General features: G+C 41.1%; 1 protein-coding gene across 2 annotated transcripts in view; it reads left to right on the top strand.

Annotated features, from left to right (window-relative positions):
* The window catches only part of LPCAT2 (lysophosphatidylcholine acyltransferase 2), a 272,374-nt gene that overhangs the window by 125,150 nt on the left and 129,298 nt on the right, over positions 1 to 17,926 (top strand). The window lies entirely within an intron of this gene.

Here is a 17,926-nt window from a genome sequence, read left to right as displayed (position 1 = left end):
ATATATGGATTCTATGTTGCTATTAGAGGGTGTATTGTGGATTTTGATTCCTAGTTAAATGTTAAATATTTTACTATATTTATTTTTTATAATATTTATTATATTTGTCTTATTTAAAAAAAAAAAAAAATTGTATATATAACTCATTCCCAATAGTTAAAAAGGACTGATCTCAAAGCAGCTCGAAATCAGTACTAGACACAGTAAAATCATATAAAAAAATTCTCAGTATTAGAACTTTTCTTGGTATAAAATGTATTCAAATATTATTTTTTTTTCACTTTGTAATGTAAATGGAGAAAGGACAGGACCAAAGCATTTGCTGTATTTAATAATGTACACAAAACCCAGATATTTTGTTTCCCAAGCTTTGTACCTAGTATGTGTACCTATGTGAGTATGTGCGGATCCATGTGCATGCGCAATTTTATATCTCAGACTTCGTGGGTTCACTTTGAGACTCCCGACATCACCGCTGATGCCATTGGCTTTGAAAGCTAGTGCCTGCCCAGCATAGACTCACAACACTCAAGCCCAGGGAGTGTTTACTTTGTTCGAAGATTACTTTTGTATTTTAGAATAGGGTAGGGAATTTTTTATTTTGGGGGGCTGTTTTATTTTATTAGGGGGCTTAGATTAGGGGTAATTAGTTTAAACCACTTGTAATTCTTTTTTTATTTTTTGTAATTTAGTGGGGGGGGGGTTTGTATTATAGAATAGTTTATTTTATTGTATTTTATTTTAGGTAATTGTAGGTAATTTATTTAATTAATTTAATGATAGTGTAGTGTTAGGTTTAATTGTAACTTAGGTTAGGATTTATTTTACAGGTAATTTTGTATTTATTTTAACTAGGTAGCTATTAAATAGTTATTAACTATTTAATAGCTATTGTACCTAGTTAAAATAAATACAAAGTTGCCTGTAAAATAAATATAAATCCTAAAATAGCTACAATGTAATTATTAATTATATTGTAGCTATATTATGGTTTATTTGATAGGTAAGTATTTAGTTTTAAATAGGAATAATTTAGTTAATTATAGGAATATTATTTCGTTTAATATAAATTATATTTATGTTAGGGGGGTGTTAGGGTTAGGGTTAGATTTAGGGGTTAATAACTTTATTATAGTAGCGGCGACGGTGCGGGCGGGAGATTAGGGGTTAATAATTGTAGGTAGGTGGCGGCGATGTTAGGGAGGGCAGATTAGGGGTTAATACTATTTATTCTAGTGTTTGCGAGGCGTGAGTGCGACGGTTTAGGGTTTAATACATTTATTATAGTGGCGGCGAAGTCCGGTCGGCAGATTAGGGGTTAATACGTGTAGTTAGGTAGCGGCGATGTTGGGGGGGCAGATTAGGGGTTAATAAATATAATATAGGGGTTGGCGATGTTAGGGGCAGCAGATTAGGGGTTCATAAGTATAATGTAGGTTGCGGCGGTGTACGGAGCAGGAGATTAGGGGTTAATAGTATAATGCAGGTGTCAGCGATAGTGGGGGCGGAAGATTAGAGGTTAATAAGTGTAAGGTTAGGGGTGTTTAGACTCGGGGTACATGTTAGGGTGTTAGGTGCAGACTTAGAAAGTGTTTCCCCATAGGAAACAATGGGGCTGCGTTAGGAGCTGAACGCTGCTTTTTTGCAGGTGTTAGGTTTTTTCAGCCCAAAATGCCTCATTGTTTCCTATGGGGATATCGTGCACGAGCACGTTTTGCCAGCTTACCGCTGCCGTAAGCAACGCTGGTATTGAGGGTTGAAGTGGAGCTAAGTTAGGCTCAACGCAGCCTTTTTTCAGCCTAACGCAGCCCCTCAGACAACTCTAAATACCAGCATTGTTGGAAGGGTGCGTTGGCAAAAAAAGCAGCGTTAGCTACGCGGCTTTTTACCGACAAAACTCGAAATCTAGCCGATTGTTTTGGACTGTACGCTTTTCACTCCCTTTATATCTCCCAAATGATTGTATTATACCAGAGTCACTGATAAAATACTTGAAAAATGTTTTAACTATACAAAGTGCAATATTGTGTTCACATAATTAATTATTTGGACCACTTTATTTAGAAACTGAAAATTCATGTGAGCTAAAAAGCTATTAAAAATAAAACCTTCAGTATACTCCACAATTACTCTTCATGTTTATTGATGCTGTGTAAAACCACAAAATAAGCTATACACAAATTATATGACATATGCCCACTATTTATTTTCTTACATTTTGTGCTAGATTACAAATCGAGCAGTAATCTTAACACAAGCGTTATATTGCAATATTGTGATCACTTTAATTTGCGCTCATATTACAACTTAAAAGTAAATGTGATTGCTCAAACGCAATTTCATTTTACTATCAAACTTTTTACGCAAGCGCAAAGGTTGTATAAAGGGTTTGCACTTAAAAAAAAAGTTGCACTAAGCACAAAAAACCCCATTAAAATTAAGTTTCATGACCTACACTATCCACTCCCAAAGTTATTAACCCCTAATCCGCCACATCCCTCATCGCAAACAATCTGCTACATTATTAACCCCTAATCTGCCTCATCTCCCATTGCAAACTACCATGCTATACTATTAACACCTAAACCGCTACATCCCCCATCTTAAACTACCCCGCTACACTTTTAACCTCTAAAACCGCAATAACCCCAACACTACCTAACCTCCTAAACTGCCATTACACCCATTGCAATAACCCCCTACTCTATTAACCCATACACTGCCATTACCCCACCGCGATAACCCCCTACTCTATTAACCACCTAACAGCTAGCCCCCCAAAGACCCCTAACCTAAGACTGCCTAAGTTACCAAAAATAAACACTACTAAACAATGCCCTATCCTAAAACTAAAGTACCCTAAAAAACCTACACTAAAACTAAAATAACCCCACAAATAAAAAAACCTTAACTAAAAATCGCCCGGAAAAGGACATTTGCCCAGCAGGGCCTTAATTTAATTGATTTTATAGCTCTTTTGCAACAAAAAAACATCTATCTTAAAAAAACCATCTTCAACCAGTTCATTTGGGTGGCAGTGATGGGTTTATATCGGCGCTCCTTGGTCCCCAACCGGGACTCCTAGATCTTCTTGGGTGGTCCTATTCTGATCTTCCACTCAAACCTTTTTTATGCTGTCATGTTGAAGAGTATATAAGGGTGCCCTTGCATTTCTATTGGCTGATTTTTCATTCCAACTTAAATCAGCCAATAGAGTGAAAGATTTTTCTATTGAGGTCGGGATCGTAGTGGTTTAGTGGTTAATAGTGTTAGGGTTAAAAGAGATGGGAGGTTATGGCGGATTAGTGGTTAATAGTGTAGCAGGCTTAAAATTTGGGGATGTAGCAGTTTAGAGGTTATTAGAGTAAGGAGTTTTATTGTGATGGGGGTTAGCACGTGAGTATAGGTGTTAGATTTTTTTAAACTTTGCTGCTCTTGAAGTCAATAGGGTTGATTTGATATCATAAACGCTATATCCTGTGGTTAATTTTTTCAGAGCGTCAGGTTTCATGCAAGTTTTCATTTTCAACTTATAATACCAGCGCTACCCGTCACACACAAAAATGAACCTCTGTTGAAGGTAAAGGGATGGTCTACTTGAAAATGTTTATTGTTTAAAAAGATAGATAATTCCTGGGCGGAGCCGACCATGAAGTGAAATGGACGTGTATTGCTAATGCTCCGTGTTCAAACTGGCACCAGAGGAGATTACTGTGGGTTCAGATGCTCTCTGACCCACACAAATAAATAGAGAGGATGTAAGAAAAACCTGGGAACACAAATAAAGCAACACCATGTGAGTAAAATGCAGTTTTAAGCAAACTGAAGCCTCTAATATAAATGCGCCCCTGCAGCTAGGCCTGGAAACCCCATACCTCATTATACACACAGCAGCTTCCAGAGGGTTAACTGCGGCCCAAAATAAATACCGGAGCTGCAAATAAGATCTCAGGGGCAAGCAGCAGGCAGAATTGAGAAGACGGGAACATAGAAATCTAAAAGGGATGAACCAGAGCAAATGTTAAAATCGCGCCCCTGCTAAATTGACCGGGAAACCCCATTTTTACATTAGAAGGCTGTGTGGTGCCTTACAAGTAACACAGGCCTTTGCAAATAAACAAGATCATAGTGGGAAGGAAGTAGATCTCAAGCAGACAAAGAGAGAGTTGCAGAGGGTTAAAAGAGGGTCACTAATAAAAGGTAAAGAGCTCAGACAGTGCCCCTGCTGTTTTGCTACAGAAATCCCCTACAAGCAAACGGTCTGACACAGCCTTTATACACAGCACAAGTACTGACTTCTGAACAAGGCCTAGTTTATATGATTTCTGAATAACCTCAGACTGGACACTTATCAATAAAAGGCCCAAAGGTATAAAAGGACTGTACTACCATATAGTGACATTTTGAAGGCAGATAATTACAGATCAAGCCTGCAGTGTTGGTTATAATTACAGACACAGGGACCACTGCAAAGAATCAGCACATAGATACAGGACTCTCTTGTTCCATAAAATATTAAGTGCAAGATCAGCAGGGGCCTTTGAAAAACTATACATAACATGGCAGCTAGGAGGGTTACTAAAATTGACAAGGGAGCAAAAATAACCAACACCCCCAGCTCAAAGATGAATACTTTTTTTAAGACAATACAGTCACCCTCCTTAGAAGATGATGATACCTCACAGCTGCCACAAGAGGATCATCGGGAAATATTGCCGCCTGATGGGGAAAATATTATTAAGAATGAATAGGAGATACTTCGATCTTCTTTTTCCCCTTCTTCTTCCTTTAAGAAATTGTTCCCGGTTCTGGACTTTCAATTAGAGTTGTGTGGTTCTTTCCCTAAGGTGGATGGAGCTATCTCCACGCTTGCTAAGCGCACTACTATCCCGCTTGAGGATAGTTCGTCGTTTAAGGAGCCCATGGGTAAGAAGCTAGAAACTCTGTTAAGAAAGATGTTTCAGCACACAGGGTATTTGTTTCAACCTGCAGCGGCGGTTGCTGCGGTGGCTGGAGCCGCTACCTATTGGTGCGACTCTGTGTCAGAGATGATCGAGGTGGAAACTCCCCTTAACGAGATCCAGGAAAAATTTAAGGCCTTGAGGGTAGCTAATTCTTTTATCTGTGATGCCAATATGCAGATCATTCGCCTGAATGCCAAGACATCAGGTTTTTCTGTTCTAGCCCGTAGGGACTACCCTCTAGATTACTTTCCCTACCATTTCAGGGGAAGATTCTTTTCAATCCAGGCCTGGACTCAATCATATCCATGGTTACTGGGGGCAAAGGTGCCTTTATACCACAGGATAAGAAGAATAAACCTAAAGGACAGGGTCATCCCATTTGCCAGATTCTATCTCAGACCTCTTCAGCTATGCATGCTGAGGCAGTGGAACGGCGACCACTCAGATCTGTCTCAACAGATTTCTCTGGACAACCGGTCGAGAGAATCGTTCTCTTGGTGGCTCTGTCCAGATCACCTGTCTCAAGGGACATCCTTCTTAAGACCATCCTGGTAGATTGTGACTACGGACGCAAGTCTATCAGGATGGGGAGCTGTTTGGGGTGCCAGGAAGGCACAGGGCCAGTGGACTCGAGAGGAATCTCTCCTCCCGATCAACATTTTGGAACTTTGAGTGATCTTCAATGCTCTGAAAGCTTGGCCTCTTCTGGGTTTGTCCCAGTTTATCAGATTCCAATCAGACAACATAACCTCAGTGGCTTAAATCAACTATCAGGGGGGAACGAGGAGCTCCCTAGCAATGAGGGAAGTATCTTGGATTCTGGAATGGGCGGAGGCCAACAGCTGCTCGCTGTCAGCCATCCACATTCCGGGTGTGGACAACTGGGAAGCAGATTTTCTCAGCAGACAATCGTTTCATCCGGGGGAATAGTCTCTCCATCCCAAGGTGTTTGTGGAAATTTGCAACAGATGGGGGATAGAGATAGATCTCATGGCGTCCCAACTCAATACCAAGCTACCTAGATATGGGTCGTGGTCCAGGGATCCTCAGGCAGAGCTGATAGATGCATTAGCAGTGCATGGAGGTTCAGCCTAGTTTACATGTTTCCACCGTTACCACTTCTCCCTCGTGTAGTGGCCTGCATCAAGCAGGAGCAAGCTTCGGCTATTCTAATTGCTACATTGTGGCCACGAAGGATGTGGTTCACGGACCTGGTGGGGATATCTTCATCTCCTCCATGGAGGTTACCTTGTCACAGGGATCTGCTGGAACAGGGTCCTTTTGTTGATCAGAATCTAGATTCTCTGAGGCTGAATACTTGGAGATTGAACGTTTAGTCCTAGCCAAAAGAGGTTTTTCTGAGATAGTGATTGATACTCTCATTCAAGCTAGAAAGCCGGCCACACGTCACATCTGTCATAAGTTGTGGAGGACCTACTTATTCTGGTGTGAAGAGTGTGGATTCCCCTGGCATAAGTTCAAGGTGTCCATGATTTTTTCCTTTCTCCAAGATGGTTTGGAGAAGGGACTTGCCGCTAGTTCCTTAAAGGGACAGAGCTTCCTGATGTACAGTCTTTCTTTCATGTAATTAGCAAGAGTCCATGAGCTAGTGACGTATGGGATATACATTCCTACCAGGAGGGGCAAAGTTTCCCAAACCTCAAAATGCCTATAAATACACCCCTCACCACACCCACAATTCAGTTTTACAAACTTTGCCTCCGATGGAGGTGGTGAAGTAAGTTTGTGCTAGATTCTACGTTGATATGCGCTCCGCAGCAAGTTGGAGCCCGGTTTTCCTCTCAGCGTGCAGTGAATGTCAGAGGGATGTGAGGAGAGTATTGCCTATTTGAATGCAGTGATCTCCTTCTAAGGGGTCTATTTCATAGGTTCTCTGTTATCGGTCGTAGAGATTCATCTCTTACCTCCCTTTTTCAGATCGACGATATACTCTTATATATACCATTACCTCTGCTGATTCTCGTTTCAGTACTGGTTTGGCTATCTGCTATATGTAGATGAGTGTCCTGGGGTAAGTAAGTCTTATTTTCTGTGACACTCCTAGCTATGGTTGGGCACTTTGTTTATAAAGTTCTAAATATATGTATTCAAACATTTATTTGCCTTGACTCAGAATGTTCAACTTTCCTTATTTTCAGACAGTCAGTTTCATATTTGGGATAATGCATTTTAATTTAACATTTTTCTTACCTTAAAATTTGACTTTTTCCCTGTGGGCTGTTAGGCTCGCGGGGGCTGAAAATGCTTCATTTTATTGCGTCATTCTTGGCGCGGACTTTTTTGGCGCAAAAATTCTATTTCCGTTTCCGGCGTCATACGTGTCGCCGGAAGTTGCGTAATTTTTTGACGTTATTTTGCGCCAAAAATGTCGGCGTTCCGGATGTGGCGTCATTTTTGGCGCCAAAAAGCATTTAGGCGCCAAATAATGTGGGCGTCTTATTTGGCGCGAAAAAATATGGGCGTCACTTTTGTCTCCACATTATTTAAGTCTCATTTTTTATTGCTTCTGGTTGCTAGAAGCTTGTTCTTTGGCATTTTTTCCCATTCCTGAAACTGTCATTTAAGGAATTTGATCAATTTTGCTTTATATATATGTTGTTTCTCCAACATAGGTGTGTCCGGTCCACGGCGTCATCCTTACTTGTGGGATATTCTCTTCCCCAACAGGAAATGGCAAAGAGCCCAGCAAAGCTGGTCACATGATCCCTCCTAGGCTCCGCCTTCCCCAGTCATTCTCTTTGCCGTTGTACAGGCAACATCTCCACGGAGATGGCTTAGAGTTTTTGGTGTTTAAATGTAGTTTTTATTCTTCAATCAAGAGTTTGTTATTTTAAAATAGTGCTGGTATGTACTATTTACTCTGAAACAGGAAAGAGATGAAGATTTCTGTTTGTAAGAGGAAAATGATTTTAGCAACCGTTACTAAAATCGATGGCTGTTTCCACACAGGACTGTTGAGAGGAATTAACTTCAGTTGGGGGAAGCAGTGAGCAGACTTTTGCTGCTTGAGGTATGACACATTTCTAACAAGACTCGGTAATGCTGGAAGCTGTCATTTTCCCTATGGGAACCGGTAAGCCATTTTCTTTGTTTAAGTAAAAGAATAAAGGGCTTCATTAGGGCTTAAAAAACTGGTAGACATTTTTCTGGGCTAAAACGATTACTTTACTAAGTATATTTGGCAGATTATTACTTTTAATAGTTGTTAAATCTTGGGGATTGTTTTAATAAAAACGGCAGGCACTGTATTGGACACCTTTTTCACTGGGGGCCTTTTCTAGTCATAGACAGAGCCTCATTTTCGCGCCTCTAATGCGCAGTTGCTTTTGGAAAGCATGGCATGTAGATGCATGTGTGAGGAGCTAAGAACCACTGAAAAAGCTTATAGAAGGCATCATTTGGTATCGTATTCCCCTCTGGGCTTGGTTGGGTCTCAGCAAAGCAGATACCTGGGACTGTATAGGGGTTAAATGTAAAAACGGCTCCGGTTCCGTTATTTTAAGGGTTAAAGCTTTCAAATTTGGTGTGCAATACTTTTAAGGCTTTAAGTTACTGTGGTGAAATTTTGGTGATATTTGAACAATTCCTTCATACTTTTTCACATATTCAGTAATAAAGTGTGTTCAGTTTAAAATTTAAAGGGACAGTAACGGTTTTATTGTAAAACGTTTTTTGTGCTTTGTTAACAAGTTTAAGCCTGTTTAACATGTCTGAACCATCAGATAACGATGTTCTATATGTATGAAAGCCAATGTGTCTCCCCATTTAAATATATGTGATATATTTGTGTCATAATGTCCAAACAAAGTAGGGATAATAATGCCATAGATATGATATTGCCCAAGATGATTCCTCTAATGAGGGGAGTAAGCATGGTACTGCATCATCCCCTTCTGTGTCTACACCAGTTTTGCCCACACAAGAGGCCCCTAGTACATCTAGTGCGCCAATACTTATTACCATACAACAATTAATGGCTGTAATGGATAATTCTATTGCATGCATTTTTTTCCAAAATGCCTACTTATCAGAAAGCGTGATTGCTCTGTTTTAAACACTGAGGAGCAAGAGGACGCTGATGATATCTTTTCTGACATACCCTCACACCTATCTGAAGGGGCCAGGAGGGAGGTTTTGTCTGAGGGAGAAATTTCAGATTCAGGGAAAATTTCTCAACAAGCAGAACCTGATATTGTAACTTTTAAATTTAAATTTCAACATCTCCACGCACTACTTAAGGAGGTATTATCTACTCTGGATGATTGTGACAATTTGGTCATTCCAGAGAAATTAGGTAAGATGGACAAGTTCCTAGAGGTTCCGGTGCCCCCCGATGTTTTTCCTATACCCAAGCGGGTGGCGGACATAGTAAATAAGGAGTGGGAAAGGCCCGGCATACCCTTTGTCCTCCCCCTATATTTAAGAAATTAGTTTCCTAAAGTCGACCCCAGAAAGGACTTATAGCATACAGTCCCCAAGGTCGAGGGGGCGGGTTCTACTCTAAACAAACGCACTTCTATTCCTATAGAAGATAGTTGTGCTTTCAAGATCCTATGGATTAAAGGTTAGAGGGTTTGCTTAAAAAGATGTTTGTTCAGCAAGGTTACCTTCTACAACCAATTTCATGCATTGTTCCTGTCACTACAGCTGCGTGTTTCAACTAGAAAAGTCGCTTAATAAAGAATCTTCGTACGAGGAGGTTTTGGACAGAGTTCAAGCTCTTAAATTGGCTAACTCTTTTTTATTTTAGATGCCGCTTTGCAATTAGCTAGATTGGCGGCGAATAATTCAGGGTTTGCTATCGTGGCGCGCAGAGCGCTTTTGCTTAACATCCCTTTCAAGGGTAAAACACTGTTTGGCCCTGACTTGAAAGAGATTATTTCAGACATCACTGGGGGAAAGGGCCACGCCCTCCCACAGGATAGGTCTTTTAAGGCTAAAAATAGGCCAAATTTTCGTCCCTTTCGCAGAAACGGACCAGCCTCAAATTCTACACCCTCTAAGCAAGAGGGTAATACTTCTCAAACCAAGCCAGCCTGGAGGCCGATGCAAGGCTGGAACAGGGTAAGCAGGCCAAGTCACCTGCCACTGCTACCAAAACAGCATGAAGTGTTGGCCCCCGATCTGGGAAGGATCTGGTGGGGGGCAGACTTTCTCTCTTTGCTCAGGTTGGGGCAAGAGATGTTCAGGATCCTTGGGCGCTAGAAATAGTTTCTCAAGGTTATCTCCTGGAATTCAGGGAACTACTCCCAAGGGGAAGGTTCCACGGGTCTCAATTATCTTCGAACAGGCATTCTTACACTGTGTAGAAGACCTGTTAAGCATGGGTGTGATTCATCCTGTTCCATTAGGAGAACAAGGGATGGGTTTTTACTCCAACCTGTTCATAATTCCCAAATAAGAGGGAACATGCAGACCTATTTTAGATCTCAAGATTCTAAACAAGTTTCTAAGGGTTTCATCATTCAAAATGGAAACCATTCGAACGATCCTTTCTACCATCCAGGAAGGTCAATTCATGACCACGGTGGACTTAAAGGATGCGTACCTACGTATTCCTATCCACAAGGAACATTTTCGGTTCCTAAGGTTCGCCTTTCTGGACAAGCATTACCTGTGGCACTTCCATTCGGATTAGCCACTGCTCCAAGGATTTTCACAAGGGTACTAGGGTCCCTTCTAGCGGTGCTAAGACCAAGGGGCTTTGCAGTAGTACCTTACTTGGACGACATCCTGATTCAGGTGTCGTCTCTGTCAAAAGCAAGGGCTCATACGGACATTGTCCTAGCCTTTCTCAGATCTCACAGGTGGAAAGTGAACATAGAAAAAAGTTCTCTGTCCCCGTCAACAAGAGTTCCCTTCTTGGGAACAATAATAGTTTCCTTAGAAATGAAGGTTTTTCTGACAGAGGCCAGAAAATCAAAACTTCTAAGCTCTTGTCAGGTACTTCATTCTGTTCTTATTCCTTCCATAGCGCAGTCCATGGAAGTAATAGGGTTGATGGTTGCGGCAATGGACATAGTTCCTTTTGCACGAATTCATCTAAGACCATTGCACCTGGGCATGCTCAGACAGTGGAATGGGGATTATACAGTCTTGTCTCCGACGATACAAGTAGATCAAATAACCAGAGATTCACTCCGTTGGTGGCTGACCCTGGACAACCTGTCACAGGGAATGAGCTTCCGCAGACCAGAATAGGTCATTGTCACGACCGACGCCAGTCTGGTGGGCTGGGGCGCGGTCTGGGAACCCCTGAAAACTCAGGGTCTATGGTTTCGGGAAGACTCTCTTCTCCCGATAAACATAATGGAACTGAGAGCGATATTCAATGCTCTCAAGGCTTGGCCTAGACTAGCAAAGGCCAAATTCATAAGGTTTCAATCAGTCATCATGACGACTGTTACATATATCAACCATCAGGGGGTAACAAGGAGTTCCCTGGCGATGGAGGAGCATCCGGGGGAGTGGGAACTCCATCTGGAAATCTTTGCCCAAATAACTCAATTATGGGGCATTCCAGACTTGGTTCTGATGGCCTCTCGTCAGAACTTCATGGTCCCTTGTTACGGGTCCAAATCCAGGGATCCCAAGGCGACTCTATTGGATACAATAGTAGCACCTTGGATCTTCAACCTAGCTTATGTATTCCCACCGTTTCCTCTCATTCCCAGGCTGGTAGCCAGGATCAATCTGGAGAGGGCTTCGGTGACCTTGATAGTTCCTGTGTGGCCACACAGGACTTGGTATGCAGACCTGGTGAATGTGTCATCGGCTCCACCATGGAAGCTACCTTTGAGACAGGACCTTCTTATTCAGGGTCCATTTGAACATCCGAATCTGGTTTTCCTCCAACTGACTGCTTGGAGTTTGAACGCTTGATTTTATCAAAGCGTGGGTTTTCAGATTCTGTAGTAGATACTCTTATTCAGGCTAGAAAGCCTGTAACTAGAAAAATTTACCATAATATATGGAAAAAATATATCTGTTGGTGTGAATCTAAAGGATTCCCATGGAACAAGATAAAAATTCCTAAGATTCTTTCCTTTCTACAAGAAGGTTTGGAGAAAGGATTTTCTGCGAGTTCTCTGAAGGGACAGATCTCTGCTTTATCTGTTTTACTTCACAAAAGGCTGGCAGCTGTGCCAGACGTTTAAGCGTTTGTTCAGGCTCTGGTTAGAATCAAGCCTGTTTACAGACCTTTGACTCTTCCCTGGAGTCTTAATCTAGTTCTTTCAGTTCTTCAAGGGGTTCCGTTTGAACCCTTACATTCCATAGATATTAAGTTATTATCTTGGAAAGTTTTGTTTTAGGTTGCAATTTCTTCTGCTAGAAGAGTTTCAGAGTTATCTGCTCTGCAGTGTTCTCCGCCCTATCTGGTCCATGCAGATAAGGTGGTTTTTACGTACTGAGCCTGGTTTTCTTCCGAAGGTTGTTTCCAACAAACATATTAACCAGGAGATAGTTGTACCTTCTTTGTGTCCGAATCCAGTTTCATAGAAGGAACGTTTGTTACACAATTTGGACGTTGTCCGTGCTCTAAAATTCTATTTAGATGCTACAAAGGATTTCAGACAAACATCTTCCTTGTTTGTTGTTTATTCTGGTAAAAGGAGAGGTCAAAAAGCAACTTCTACCTCTCTTTCTTTTTGGCTTAAAAGCATCATCAGATTGGCTTATGGGACTGCCGGACGGCAGCCTCCTGAAAGAATCACAGCTCATTCCACTAGGGCCGTGGCTTCCACATGGGCCTTTAAGAACGAGGCTTCTGTTGATCAGATATGTAAGGCAGCGACTTGGTCTTCACTGCACACTTTTACCAAATTTTACAAATTTGATACTTTTGCTTCTTCTGAGGCTATTTTTGGGAGAAAGGTTTTGCAAACCGTGGTGCCTTCCATCTAGGTGACCTGATTTGCTCCCTCCCATCATCCGTGTCCTAAAGCTTTGGTATTGGTTCCCACAAGTAAGGATGACGCCGTGGACCGGACACACCTATGTTGGAGAAAACAGAATTTATGTTTACCTGATAAATTACTTTCTCCAACGGTGTGTTCCGGTCCACGGCCGCGCCCTGGTTTTTTAATCAGGTCTGATGTGATTCTATTTTCTTTAACTACAGTCACCACGGTTATCATATGATTTCTCCTATGCAAATATTCCTCCTTTACCGTCGGTCGAATGACTGGGGAAGGCGGAAGCCTAGGAGGGATAATGTGACCAGCTTTGCTGGGCTCTTTGCCATTTCCCTGTTGGGGAAGAGAATATCCCCACAAGTAAGGATGACGCCGTGGACCGGACACACCGTTGGAGAAAGTAATTTATCAGGTAAACATAAATTCTGTTTTTTTTCTCTTACATATTGCAAGATGTCTCACGTTGCATCTGAGTCAGAAGATACTACAGGAAAATCGCTGTCTAGTGCTGGATCTACCAAAGCTAAGTGTATCTGCTGTAAACTTTTGGTAGCTATTCCTCCAGCTGTTGTTTGTATTGATTTGTCATGACAAACTTGCTTAAAGCAGATAATATTTCCTTTAGTAAAGTACCATTGCCTGTTGCAGTTCCTTCAAACATCTAAGGTGCAGAATGTTCCTGATAATATAAGAGATTTTGTTTCTGAATCCATAAAGAAGGCCTATGTCTGTTATTTCTCCTTCTAGTAAACGTAAAAAATCTTTTAAAACTTCTCTCCCCTACAGATGAATTTTTAAATGCAACATCATCATTCTGATTCTGATGATTCCTCTGGTTCAGAGGATTCAGGTCTCAGAGGTTGATTGCTGATAAATCTTCATATTATTTAAAATGGAATTTATTCGTTCTTTACTTAAAGAAGTACTAATTGCTTTAGAAATAGAGGATTTCTGTCCTCTGATACTAATTTCTAAACGTTTAGATAAGGTATTTAAAGCTCCTGTGGTTTATTCCAGAAGTTTTTCCTGTTCCCTAATGCTATTTCAGCAGTAATTTCCAAAGAATGGGATTATTTGGGTAATTCATTTACTCCTTCCTAAACGTTTTAAGCAATTATATCCTGTGCCGTCTGACAGATTATAATTTTGGACAAGATCCCTAAAGTTGATCGGGGCTATTTCTACCCTGCTAAACGTACTACTATTCCTACGATCAGATGGTACTTCGTTTAAGGATCCCTCTAGATAGGAAAATTGAGTCCTTTCTAAGAAAAGCTTATCTGTGTTCAGGTAATCTTCTTAGACCTGCTATATCTTTGGCTGATGTTGCTGCAGCTTCAACTTTTTGGTTGGAAACTTTAGCGCAACAAGTAACACATCGTGATTCTCATGATATTATTATTCTTCTTCAGCATGCTAATAATTTTATCTGTGATGCCATTTTTGATATTATCAGAGTTTGATGTCAGGTTTATGTCTCTAGCTATTTTAGCTAGAAGAGCTTTAATGGCTTAAAACTTGGAATGCTGATATGGCTTCTAAATCAACTTTACTTTCCATTTCTTTCCAGGGTAACAAATTATTTGGTTCTCAGTTGGATTCCATTATTTCAACTGTTACTGGTGGGGAAAGGAACTTTTTTACCACAGGATAAAAAAATCTAAAGGTATAAAACAGGGCTAATAATCGTTTTCGTTCCTTTCGTATTCAAACAAAGAACAAAAGCCTGATCCTTCATCCTCAGGAGCAGTTTCAGTTTGGAGACCAATCTCCAGTCTGGAATAAATCCAAGCCAGCTAGAAAAGGCAAAAGCTGCTTCTAAGTCCACATGAAGGTGCGGCCCTCATTCCAGCTCAGCTGGTAGGGGGCAGGTTACGTTTTTTTTTTTCAAGGAAATTTGGATCAATTTGTTCACAATCTTTGGATTCAGAGCATTGTTTCAGAAGGGTACAGAATTGGTTTTCAAGTTGAGACCTCCTGCAAAGAGATTTTTTTCTTTCCCGGTGTCCCAGTAAATCCAGGTAAAAGCTCAAGCATTTCTGAAATGTGTTTCAGATCTAGAGTTGACTGGAGTAATTATGCCAGTTCCAGTTCCGGAACAGGGGATGGGGTTTTATTCAAATCTCTTCATTGTACCAAAGAAGGAGAATTCTTTCAAGACAGTTCTGGATCTAAAAATATTGAATCGTTATGTAAGGATACCAACGTTCAAGATGGTAACTGTAAGGACCTATCTTACCTTTTGTTCAGCAAGGGTAATTATATGTCCCACAATAGATTTACAGGATGCATATCTGCATATTCCCGATTCATCCAGATCATTATCAGGTCCTGAGATTCTCGTTTCTGGACAAGCATTACCAGTTTGTGGCTACTGCCGTTTGGCCTAGCTACAGCTCCACGAATTTTTACAAAGGTTCTCGGTGCCTGCACTGTCTGTAATCAGAGAACAGGGTATTGTGGTATTTCCTTATTTGGACGATATCTTGGTACTTGCTCAGTCTTTACATTTAGCAGATTCTCATACGAATCGACTTGTGTTGTTTCTTCAAGATCATGGTTAGGAGGATCAACTTTACCAAAAAGTTCTTTGATTCCTCAGACAAGGGTAACCTTTCTGGGTTTTCCAGATGGATTCAGTGTCCATGACTCTGTCTTTAACAGACAAGTGACGTCTAAAGTTGATTACAGCTTGTCGAAACCTTCAGTCCACAATCATTCCCTTCGGTAGCCTTAAGCATGGAAATTCTAGGTCTTATGACTGCTGCATCGGACACGATCCCCTTTGCTCATTTTCACATGCGACCTCTTCAGCATCTGTATGCTGAAGCAATGGTGCAAGGATATACACGAAGATATCTCAATTAATATCTTTAAAACCGTTTGTTCGACACTCTCCTAACATGGTGGACAGATCACCATTGTTTAATTCAGGGCCGGCTTTCTTTTGTGCTTCCGACCTGGACTGTAATTTCAACAGATGCAAAGTCTCACAGGTTGGGGAGCTGTGTGGGGATCTCTGACGGCACAAGGAGTTTGGGGAATCTCAGGAGGTGAGATTACCGATCAATATTTTGGAACCTCCGTGCAATTTTCAGAGCTCTTCAGTTTTGGCCTCTTCTGAAGAGAGAATCGTTTCATTTGTTTTCAGACAGACAATGTCACAACTGTGGCATACATCAATCATCAAGGAGGGACTCACAGTCCTCTGGCTATGAAAGAAGTATCTCGAATTTTGGTTTGGGCGGCATCCAGCTCCTGTCTAATCTCTGCGGTTCACTATCCCAGGTGTAGTCAATTGGAAGCGGATTATCTCAGTCGCCAAACGTTGCATCTCGGGCGAATGGTCTCTTCACCCCAGAGGTATTTCTTCAGATTGTTCAAATGTGGGAACTTCCAGAAATAGATCTGATGGCGTCCCATCTAAACAAGAAACTGCCCAGGTATCTGTCCAGATCCCGGGATCCTCAGGCGGAGGCAGTGGAAGCATTTTCACTTCCTTGGAAGTATCATCCTGGCCTATATCTATTCCGCCTCTAGTTCTTCTTCCCAAGAGTAATCTCCAAGATTCTGAAGGAATGCTCGTTTGTTCTGCTGGTAGCTCCGGCATGGCCTCACAGGTTTTGGTATGCGGATCTGTGTCCAGGATGGCCTCTTGCCAACCGTGGACTCTTCCGTTAAGACCAGACCTTCTGTCACAAGGTCCTTTTTTTCCATCAGGATCTGAAATCCTTAAATTTAAAGGTATGGAGATTGAACGCTTGATTCTTGGTCAAAGAGGTTTCTCTGACTCTGTGATTAATACTATGTAACAGGCTCGTAAATCTGTATCTCGAGAGATATATTATAGAGTCTGGAAGACTTATATTTCTTGGTGTCTTTCTCATCATTTTTCCTGGCATTCTTTTAGATACCGAGAATTTTACAGTTCCTTCAGGATGGTTTAGATAAGGGTTTGTCCGCAAGTTCTTTGAAAGGACAAATCTCTGCTCTTTCTGTTCTTTTTCACCAGAAAGATTGCTATTCTTCCTGATATTAATTGTTTTGTACAAGCTTTGGTTCGTATTAAAACCTGTCATTAAGTCAATTTCTCCTCCTTGGAGTTTGAATTTGGTTCTGGGAGCTCTTCAAGCTCCTCCGTTTGAACCTATGCATTCATTGGACATTAAATTACTTTCTTGGAAAGTTTTGTTCCTTTTGGCCATCTCTTCTGCCAGAAGAGTTTCTGAATTATCTGCTCTTTCTTGTGAGTCTCCTTTTCTGATTTTTCATCAGGATAAGGCGGGTGTTGCGAACTTCTTTTGAATTTTTACCTAAAGTTGTGAAATTCCAACAACATTAGTAGAGAAATTGTGGTTCCTTCATTATGTCCAATCCTAAGAATTCTAAGGAGAAATCGTTTTGCATTCTTTGGATGTTGTTAGAGCTTTGAAAATATTATGTTGAAGCTACGAAATCTTTTCGTAAGACTTCTAGTCTATTTGTTATCTTTTCCGGTTCTAGAAAAGGCCAGAAAGCTTCTGCCATTTCTTTGGCATCTTGGTTGAAATCTTTAATTCATCTTGCCTATGTTGAGTCGGGTAAAACTCCGCCTCAGAGGAATTACAGCTCATTCTACTAGGTCAGTTTCATACTTCCTGGGCGTTTAGGAATGAAGCTTCGGTTGACCCAGATCTGCAAAGCAGCAACTTGGTCCTCTTTGCATACTTTTACTAAATTCTACCATTTTGATGTATTTTCTTCTTCTGAAGCAGTTTTTGGTAGAAAAGTAACTTCAGGCAGCGGTTTCAGTTTGAATCTTCTGCTAAGTTTTTCGTTAAACTTTATTTTGGGTGTGGATTATTTTCAGCAGGAATTGGCTGTCTATATTTTATCCCTCCCTCTCTAGTGACTCTTGTGTGGAAAGATCCACATCTTGGGTAGTCATTATCCCCATACGTCACTAGCTCATGGACTCTTGCTAATTACATGAAGAAAACATAATTTATGTAAGAACTTACCTGATAAATTCATTTCTTTCATATT

The sequence above is a fragment of the Bombina bombina genome, chromosome 1 (genome assembly GCF_027579735.1).
Source record: "Bombina bombina isolate aBomBom1 chromosome 1, aBomBom1.pri, whole genome shotgun sequence".
Lineage (NCBI taxonomy): Eukaryota > Metazoa > Chordata > Amphibia > Anura > Bombinatoridae > Bombina > Bombina bombina.
The sequence above is the reverse complement of the archived record's forward strand: the minus strand, read 5'-3'. Positions and strand labels throughout refer to the sequence as shown.